Source organism: Alosa sapidissima, chromosome 9, assembly GCF_018492685.1.
Source record: "Alosa sapidissima isolate fAloSap1 chromosome 9, fAloSap1.pri, whole genome shotgun sequence".
NCBI lineage: Eukaryota > Metazoa > Chordata > Actinopteri > Clupeiformes > Clupeidae > Alosa > Alosa sapidissima.
In genome coordinates, this window is record NC_055965.1 from 36,817,471 (window position 1) to 36,827,637 (window position 10,167).

The 10,167-nt window shown below is 41.7% G+C and overlaps 2 protein-coding genes across 11 annotated transcripts in view; both read left to right on the forward strand.

The window, feature by feature from the left end:
• LOC121718522 overlaps positions 1-10,167 on the forward strand; it is an 823,508-nt gene that overhangs the window by 253,823 nt on the left and 559,518 nt on the right. The window lies entirely within an intron of this gene.
• Positions 1-10,167, forward strand: part of LOC121718811 (NACHT, LRR and PYD domains-containing protein 3-like) — a 162,318-nt gene that overhangs the window by 106,039 nt on the left and 46,112 nt on the right. The window lies entirely within an intron of this gene.

Below are 10,167 nucleotides of genomic sequence, written 5' to 3' on the forward strand. Positions count from 1 at the left end.
CAATCGAATGGCTGGGAAGTGCAGTTGTGGAGTCGGCATTCATACTCTCTAGTCCAAAAGGGGAAGCTCTGCTCTACTGCTTTGGGTTGTAGTGTCATGCTCTCTCTGGTCCAACAGGGGGAGCTCTGCTCTGCTGCTTTGGGTTGTAGTGTCATGCTCTCTCTGGTCCAACAGGGGGAGCACACACACACATACACACACACACCCACACACACACACACACAGTGGAGCACCAGAGCACGCGTGCACACACACACACACACACACAAACCACAGGCCTTTATCCGGTGGAATATGTCAATCATGAAACATATACACACACACACACACACACACACACACACAGTGGAGCGCCAGAAAGCTTCAATCATGAAACACATCATTCACATACACACACACACACACACACACAGTGGGGCGCCAGAAAGCTTCAATCATGAAACACATCATTCAAACACACACACATACACACACACACACACATACACACACACACACACACACACATACACACTGTGGAGTGCCGGAATGTGTCAATCATGAAACACATCACACACACACGCACACACACACACACACACACACACACACACACACACACACACACACACACTCACACACACACACACACACACATACAGTGGAACGCCAGATAGCTTCAATCATGAAACGCATCCGGATTGCACAGTCAGATGGACTTGACTGGCAGAAAGAGCTGAGGCAAAACTAGAGACTTCTGTGTGACTACGCTTCTGTCATTTCATATCATTCACCTTCCGGTTGAAAACAGCAGTAGGCCTACGCTTCTACACAAAGGGCTTCTTATGTAGTAAGCCTTTTATTTTCAGTATGCATTTTTGATATCCAAAGGTTCAATCTAGCAAAACACACCTTGACTATATTTTTTAATAGGCTATATTTTATTCTTTACTGGTCTACTATTAATCAACATTTAGCCTACACACAGCTTCTGGTGCTATGTGTTTTCTCTTTTCTAAGGTAAAGGATAAGGATGAAAAACAGGAGAAGTGGTCAGTTGAGAGATGTTTGTAACCTCTACATGTATGTTTTCTCTTTTCTAAGGTAAAGTAAGTAGGCATTTATACACAGCTTCATAACAGCTGGTGCTAGGCCTCTATGTGTTCTCTTTTCTAAGGTAAAGTAAGTAGGCATTTATACACAGCTTCATAACAGCTGGTGCTAGGCCTCTATGTGTTCTCTTTTCTAAGGTAAAGTAAGTAGGCATTTATACACAGCTTCATAACAGCTGGTGCTAGGCCTCTATGTGTTCTCTTTTCTAAGGTAAAGTAAGTAAGCATTTATACACAGCTTCATAACAGCTGGTGTGGTCAGCTAAACAGCTAAAATGTGGTCAGTTGAGAAATGTTTGTAACCAACAGAAATAAACATTTTTTTTAAAAAGTGTTGTGCAAATTTCGAATTGCAATTCTGCTTCCTGTTTGCTAAGTTTCAATTAGGGCTAATTTCTGGCATTTTGCACAAAATGATTTTAACCCCTGTGAATCTGTGTCAGTTCTTCATACAGTTGTTCAGGGGCTCAGTTTTCAAAGGACTAAAATATATATGTGGCGACTCCCCCTCCCAAACACTTTATTTGCCATATGCCTCCTGGTAAATCAGTAGGCCTATCATTCCAGTGAGGAGTCCGCACTACCCACAGCAACCCAAACCTTTGGAGGCTGGACTGTACTGTGCGTCACGTCTCCTCCCCTAACGAAACTGAAACAAATGCCGTCGCTTCTGTATTGTGTAAAAGCAGTTGAACATTTCGGTAATGACGCATCTTGAAAATACTATTGGTAAGTTTATCGGCATTGGATAGTAAACGGTTAAACCGGTGCTTCAAACGCAATGTCTTTCATAGTAACACTACGGACAATACTACTTGAAAATTTAGTGTTTGTCTCTCGTCGGGAAAGCGAACGATGGGCTTCGCTTCACTGTATCCGCTACAGTGTTCTTGTTCACAAGTAGGCTATGTTGTCGGTCCTCGCTTTAATTTAAAAAGGACTATCACAACTCTTGAATGTGTTCCTATTGCCATACACTTTGTGTTTTCGGTACGTGGAATATTTGGAATAGATTAAACTCATTAGAATTTCGTTGCGTGAACTTGTCGTTGTTTAAGAAAGATTTTCGACGGAGATTTCCGCCTTTAGGGTAGGCCTAGACCTAACACATCAAAGGTTTGCATTAGGGATATGTCCATACCAATACTTTGGGATGGCGAAATTGTCTATACCAATACTTTGCGAAGTCTTTCGTATTACAGTGTTTCCCCAAGAAATTTTTCCAGCAGCGGTGCTATTACTGGGGGGGGGGGGTTGTTGCGCATTTTTTTTAAAAAAAAAATTATATCATACCTTCGTGTTTCTTTTGTGGACATTTTCAGCTTTCTTTTACATTATTGGCTAAAAATGATAGAAGAAAAATTAAATGGCACAACCCAGAAAAAGATTATTTACAATTTATTTAAATTTGTATTAATGTCAAAGGCCACACCCAATCTGCGAGCACTTAATTTTTCTGGACTTTTCAAAGAACATCTCTAAGGCTCTTTGGTAATTGAATTTAGTTGTTGGGGGGGCCATTAATGCTGACACGCATGCACGTAGCCAGATGCTCTCCTTGTAGTCTATTTCTCAGTCCCAAAACAACAAACCCACGTATAAAAAAGTAAATACTCACTTTTCTTCTACATCACTCCCACAGTTACCATACAACTCACTCACAATTAACTCGAAAAAGACCTAGGCTACTTGATTGAAGTGCGACCGTTCGTCTCACCGTCAAGAGAACGCTGAAGTTATGAGAACACGTCTTTCTGATAAGAGAATGTAGGCTCCTATGTCTAATGCCGCAAACGTAGAAAAGGTCTGTTTGTGATAGCCTATTATAGCTAAGTGGACAGAATTTAGGCTGTACGTATATGCCAACATATGCTCATATTTCCTTTAACTATCAGAAAGTTTAAACAGGCCTAGACTGTGTTCGCCTAGCTTTCCCATGCAAACATTACATGTAGCCCTACGCTAACGTTACAAGTCTAGGCTACAATTAACGTTAAGACCATACACCTTGTAGCACATTGGTTTACTCTATTGCATTACTTACGTTTTAATAATTTGTCGTTGAATGTTGATGGAGGCTCATCTTTGGGAAATCAGCTCTCTGGATAAAATTGTCAGCCGGAGCAAGAGTTCTCAGAGTTGACGACACCGGACGTAAATCCAATCAGCAGAAAGAACCGCATCACAACAGTAGGCTAAATCGCAACAAACTTTTTCCCCCCCATGTTAAATTCATTTCGGTAATCATGAATTGGTTTCTTTTATTTGATGTAGGCTAGGAGAGGAGGATGCATGTTTCACATTAGTGTCAATGTGTCAAAGCAGGCTTTGGATCAGAGGATTTGCTCAAGCTTAACATATGGCATAGGCTACAAGCGAATTCACGGCATACAAACAGCTTCGTGATGAAATATAACTAATATCATTTTTTATTGTCACCAGGCCTATAAGTAGGCTATTTATTGTGTAACCTACAAGTGAACGATGACACCATAGGCTACACTGTGGCGGAGCAAGACCCCATCAGTCGGATAGCTAAACAATGTAACCGTGTTCAGAACGTAGGCTAGCCATATGGGCTGCAGACTTGTCTTTGGGCTTGTAATCACCTGACACATCATGCCGCATATGTCCTGAATAATGAGAGGCTAAGTGCGGATTTGATGCACTTAACTTACTCAAGACTTTCAGAAAACAATTTCGAGTGCTGCTTTTACAGTGTGTTAAGTGAATCTCGTGATATTATATTGCAGCGGCGCTGCGCCGCTGTTAAATACACTGTAGGGGAAACACTGTATTATGTGTTTTGTTGTGAAGTCGTTCAGCGTCCTCATAAAGTGTATAGCCTACATCTCCAGTACAACCAGTTTAGATATGCGGTCATTTGATTGGCTGCAACCTGAAAGTGTCAAAGCATAGGCCTGTTGTCGCGTTAGTGGCAAACACACGAGGAGGCAAGTGGGCACTGGTATCTGTCTGCCTAGTAGGATACCCCAGGATACCCACGGGGCAGCCGTGGCCTACTCAGACATCCCAACCTGCAAAATGTCATTTCACACCAAAAAAATAAATAATACATAATAATAATAATAATAATAATAATAAAAACGTTAGCCTACTTAGATACTGAAATACATATTATGTTTGTTCACATATTATGTCCAAATAAGGAAGGCCTATAGATAGAAATTGTGAAAATAAAATAGGCCTATGTAGGTTTGGTCTTTTCATGTAGCCTTGGCAACTAGCCATCTCTATAGGCCTGAATAATATGCACATGAATTCACACTAGTTAAACTCACCTCAACATGTTTTTTGCAATCATTTAAGCTGCCATGGGCAATGCTAAGGTCACTGTTACAAACAGTGCAGCGTGCAAGACTAGGCCTATCATTATCTTTTACTCTTATGAGACAAGGGTAGCCCACACTTTGAAATATTTACTTTTTGGGGGGCGCTGACTCTGCCATGACGCTCCTGTGGGGTATAGGCCTACTACGAATCTCGATTAGTGGGTTAGCGAGGTATATTGTGCTCAAAGCCAGGGTATGCTGTGACACGAACGTGGATCTGTTTTAGTGTCGCTATATCACCATGGTATCTTAGGCTGTCAACCAAACCTGGTCGGGAGGAGGTTATGTGCTAAGTTATAGCTGAAATCGTGTAATCTACCTCCCACTGACCAATCAATTGTCTTAAAAAGGAAGTTATCTCACGTCTAGGATTCTGTCATATATCTTACAGGTGGAGCTCCGCCTCTACTAACATTTTGGATCTCGAATGCGCTTTAATAGTGCTGTGCGTGCAAATATCCCACTATGGACGTGCATACCATACAACAACTGATGACAATTGATTTATTTGATGTTATACGTTAGACACAAAAAATGAACGTAGTGTAGATTACACTATCGCTCATAAATGCGGAAGTAATTGTTTTATAATATGGGCGGTCTTGTGCGTCTCCACGTTTCACGATTGGCCAACGTCATCCCAACACTGAGAACGCGCACAGATCTGAGCTGAAAGCCTTGTTTGACAAATATATCACATAACTGCTATCATAGTATCACTTAACGTATACCCCTGAGTCAAGGCTTTGTGAAGCCTCGATATGTCTAGGCTACATAGCCTAGATATGTCTAACGTGCTTCGTAGTATACCCACTGATACACTGAGCTGATCAAGTTCGGGAGAAAAGAGATAAAGTGATAAAAGCCCGCCTACACGGAAAACTGATTGGTTGATTTAGCGAAACAGGCCAATCAGGATGCTCTCTGTCTTGGATGCGCTCAGGCACACACGCACCACCCCTCTCTCTCCCCTGTTGTGTGTGTGCTACACTCAGATGCACACGCAATTTTGCGCGCTCTTGATCGCTCGCTCTAGATTCCGGGAGATTTTATCTAATTTGCGGGCGTCAGGGAGCCGCTATCCATATGCGGGAGACTCCCGGAACTTCCAGGAGACTTGGGATGTCTGCCTACTGGTTAGGGCTTCGGGCTTGTAGCCGAAGGGTTGCCGGTTCGAACCCCGACCAGTAGGAAAAAATGTGGGCGGGGGAAGTGGTTGAGCACTGCTCTCCCATGCCCACATCCACGGCTGAAGTGCCCTTGAGCAAGGCACCTAACCCCTCACTGCTCTCCCATGCCCACATCCACGGCTGAAGTGCCCTTGAGCAAGGCACCTAACCCCTCACTGCTCCCCGAGCGCCGCTGTTGTAGCAGGCAGCTCACTGCGTTCAGATTAGGGTGTGCTTCACCTCATTGTGTGTTCATTGTGTGCTGAGTGTGTTTCACTAATTCACGGATTGGGATAAATGCAGAGACCAAATTTCCCTCACGGGATCAAAAGAGTATATATACTTATACTTATACTTATACTTACATCCGACTGTGACACTAGACCAGGGATGGCCAAACTTTATGGCTAAAGGGCCAACAGACAACGTTTTGTATTATTGAAATGATAATAATCATCAGTCATTTTGTTGTAGACAATTCATTTCTTAAGAAATAATTTGATGCTGTTTAATTTATGTATACATACTTTAAGACTATTTTGCCAGCTCCACTCAAATATAGCCTCTCACAGTTTATAATTGGTCAGTAGTGGGAACTACTGTTGCCATCGCGATTTTCTTTTAAAAGTTTCTTAATAAAAGGAGATATCAATTATCAACAATCACAAGCCAGCTGGAACCTGTCGCGCTCTCTCTCCCTCTTGTGCATGCTCAAACAGGTTCCCAATTAAATGGAATAGCATAACGTAAATTAGATCTGCTGCAATGGAGATTACAAAGAATATCATCTCTATTAGGGGTGTAACGGTACACAGAAGGTTTGGTTCATACCTCGGTTCAGACATCACGGTTCGGTACGATTTCGCTACAATGGAGGGAATAGCAAAACAAAAATGCAGAAAGCATTTTTTTATTGTGCATGTCTCAGGCTGTACCACCTAGTGTCATACAGTCTCTTCCCTGAGCTATCTGCAACAGCCTGAAGTATGTAAGATGTAAACAGTAAACAATAAGTACCCAGACTCCATCTGTAACTTGTAAACAAAACTAGATGTACCGCATAGCGGTACAAAATATGACCGCCGCTCAGTCTTGTACAGCCGTTCCGCGAAAATAAATCACACTTCAATTTGTCTCCATATTTTACTCCATCCCCCACTCTTGAAACTTTTGTGTATGCTTGTTTGGCATGCCTGAGTGTGTGTGTGTGCGGCTGCACAGAAAGTAGCCTACTGGTGCTGAAAAGGTGAATAGATTGTAGAATAGCCAAAGAAGATGTAGCATTGTTATAAAACCTTTAAAATCTCTAAACAATCACAAGTAGGGCAGTTCATCCATTGCAACTGGATTGATGAAAGGTCACTTACACCTGTAGGCTACATTGTATTTGGGAAAAGCAAAAGGTATCAGCATAATGTTATTTATTTATTTATTTATTTATTTATGTATTTTTAAACAAAAACATCTCTGTCAGTTCCATGCCGTTTTCAGCAGCTATCAAAAACAAAGGTCATTTTTGGATGGATGGATTTTTTGTGAATGTTTCTTCTTCTACATAAGATTTTAGTCATCTTTAGTTCATGTAATACTTTATTGTCAATGCACAAATTAAGTAACAGTAGGCCTAGTCTGAAACGTTATTGTTAATGCACAAATTAAGTAACAGTAGCCTAGTCTGAAACGAAATGCTGTTTTACATCTAACCAGTGGTGCAAATAACTGACATGTCCAAATGGGCCTTGATGAAATGCGTCGCTAGACTGTTCATACACACTTTAACGGGCCAAAGTTGAAGAGCTTTTGTCCGTTATTGTTAGTGAAAATATAGGCTGATTCATGTTCACTTGCATTGTTTAACTGAGGTCCATGGCTAGTCTGGCTTTCATCAGACCAAGCTCAATCTTTTAAGAAATCAAAAAATAAATAGCGGGCAGATCAGGCTGGGTTCACCCAGCCTAGTCCATAGGCACCCGATATTGTTTAATTTTCCGATTGAGATATACACGCTCTGGTTATTCTAAATGCAAAAATGCACCAGGGAGTTATGACAAAACGGTAAATAACAAACTAGATCCTAATAGAAAGCTAGCTTCCCTAAGCTACAGGTAGGATTATAAGGTAGGCCTATTTACAACATAAATTGCCAATAGGCTATGCTGGCGACACAAATAAAATCTCCTTTGGAAACCAATGGCTTACGCCTTACAGTATCAAGCGGACTTAAACTGTCATATCGTGGCGAAAAATTGTAATAACATTCAAGCAGCTCCATGAGTCAAGGAAAGCGCGAATGAAGTAGCCACTTCTAAATGGGACCCACTACACAGTAGCTTAAGGTGTGTTGCTAAAGCAGCCATAATGAAATGAAGGTGTCATTGTTTGGATACTTCACACACACGTGCTTTTTAATTTCACAAGACTACAACTACCAAGCTGTAATCAAAGCACATCGATTCCCCTCTCACACCATGCACGCACTTAAAACAAAATAAACAGGCGTCTCAGTCTCACGCATGTATAGGCAAAACTGTATCAGACCGGTGTAACGTTGGTAAATCTTCCATTGCACAGAATGATTTTGTAGCACGTGCAATTAATGACAGTCGAAAGATACAAACAGTGCTGCTATACATTTGCTTGGTATAACCGCATTTATAGTTTTCTACAAATGCAATAAATCAAATGCCTGCATCACTCAACCAACGCTAACGGTAACATTACCTAGGTCCTTATTGATATTACAAGATTAACGTACCTGCAGTAAAAACCAAGCATGTCCGATAAACATCCTGAGATTTATTTCGGCTTCAAGAAGAAATGGGAATTACACTTCATGTGAACATCGTCCTATCCTTATTAGATGTTCGCTGCGGTAAATTACAGTCCTTGTATGAAGCGTCCATTGTTTTTTTCCAACCCACTTTTAACGTCCAACAAAATTACGTCTCACTGCAACGATGCGCCATCTAGTGGACAAACGACTACTTCTCGCCAATACTGAAAATGCAGCCATGATGATGATGATGAATATTTATTTTGGCTTTCTTTTAATCCTACTGAACCCCGGGGACGAAATGAAAATTTTCCGTAAAAGTCTAGTGGGGCTACATACCCACCAAATTTCATGTACCCCGGTGGTTCGGTGTCCCGGGTATCAATGACCAAAAATTCAGGGAGTAGATGACGGGAAAAATTCTTGAATTGTGTGCATGTGTGCGTGTACAAATTTATGTTTATGTGTGTGGGTGTGGGTGTGTGTGTGTATGTGCGTGCTTGTGTGTTTGCCTGCGTATGTGTGTTTGTGCATGTGCATGCATGCGTACAAATGTCTACTGTGTGAGTATGTGTCATACGTATGATTACTGTAAATGTATGTGTGTGCGTGTGTATCTGTTTATGCACATGTGTGCACATGGAATGGGTTAACATGACCCCTGGAGGCAAACATACGGAAAAAATTGGTCATCCTAGGCCTCAACTGTGTCTGCCCTACCCTCCTTTCGGGGGGTCCAGTCCAGCGGGGGGGCTACAGATCAAAACGAAGAATGACGGTTCCATGCTATCCATGTGGGGGTACATGCCCACCAAGTTTTGTGTACCCCGGTCTTTCAGTGTCCCAGGAATCCTTGTTGGTGTATGTCACTAAATGTACACATAAATTATTTTATTGTAAGGCCCCCCATGAACGAAAGTACACAAAACTTGGCATGCATTCGGAGGGTGTCATAATGATCCTACACTTTTAATTTCGTGCAGTTTTGACCTTGTCAGCCAGAGATATTGTGATGAAAACACCTAATTTTTTGCTTTTTAATTTTTAACTAGGTGGCGCTATACATGAAATAAGTGGTAATGGGATGGGTTGACATGTCCCCTTAAGACCAACATACATAAAAAAGGTGGACCTCCTAGGCCCTACGGTTATCGAGATATTCACAGAAAACTGTCTCCGGCCACCTACAGGCCAGTTGGTGTATAGTAACATAAATTAATTTATTGTGTGGCCCCCCATGAACGGAATTCCACAAAACTTGGCATGCATACAGAGGGTGTCATAATGATCCTACAATTCCAATTTCGTGCAGTTTTGACTATGTTAGGTCACAGATACCTTCAATTACAACACCTCATTTTTACTTTTTTGTGTTTAACTAGGTGGCGCTATACATGAAATGAGTGGTTATGGAATGGGTTGACATGGCCCCTTGAGATCAACATACAAAAAAAAAATGGTCCTCCTAAACCCTACAGTTTTCGAGATATTCACAGAAAACTGTGTTTGCCCTACCCTCCTTTCGGGGGGTCCAGTCCAGCGGGGGGGCTACAGATCAAAACGAAAAACGATGGTTCCATGCTATCCATGTGGGGTTACATGCCCACCAAGTTTCGTGTACCCCGGTCTTTCAGTGTCCCGGGAATCATTGACGGAAATTTGGGCATGCGAAAAAGAAAAAAAAAAAAAAAATCTGATTAAACCTATATGACCGCCGCTTCGCTGCGCGGCGGTCATAATAAGACAATCAGCTATAAAACAGAAAATAGGCCTACAGCATC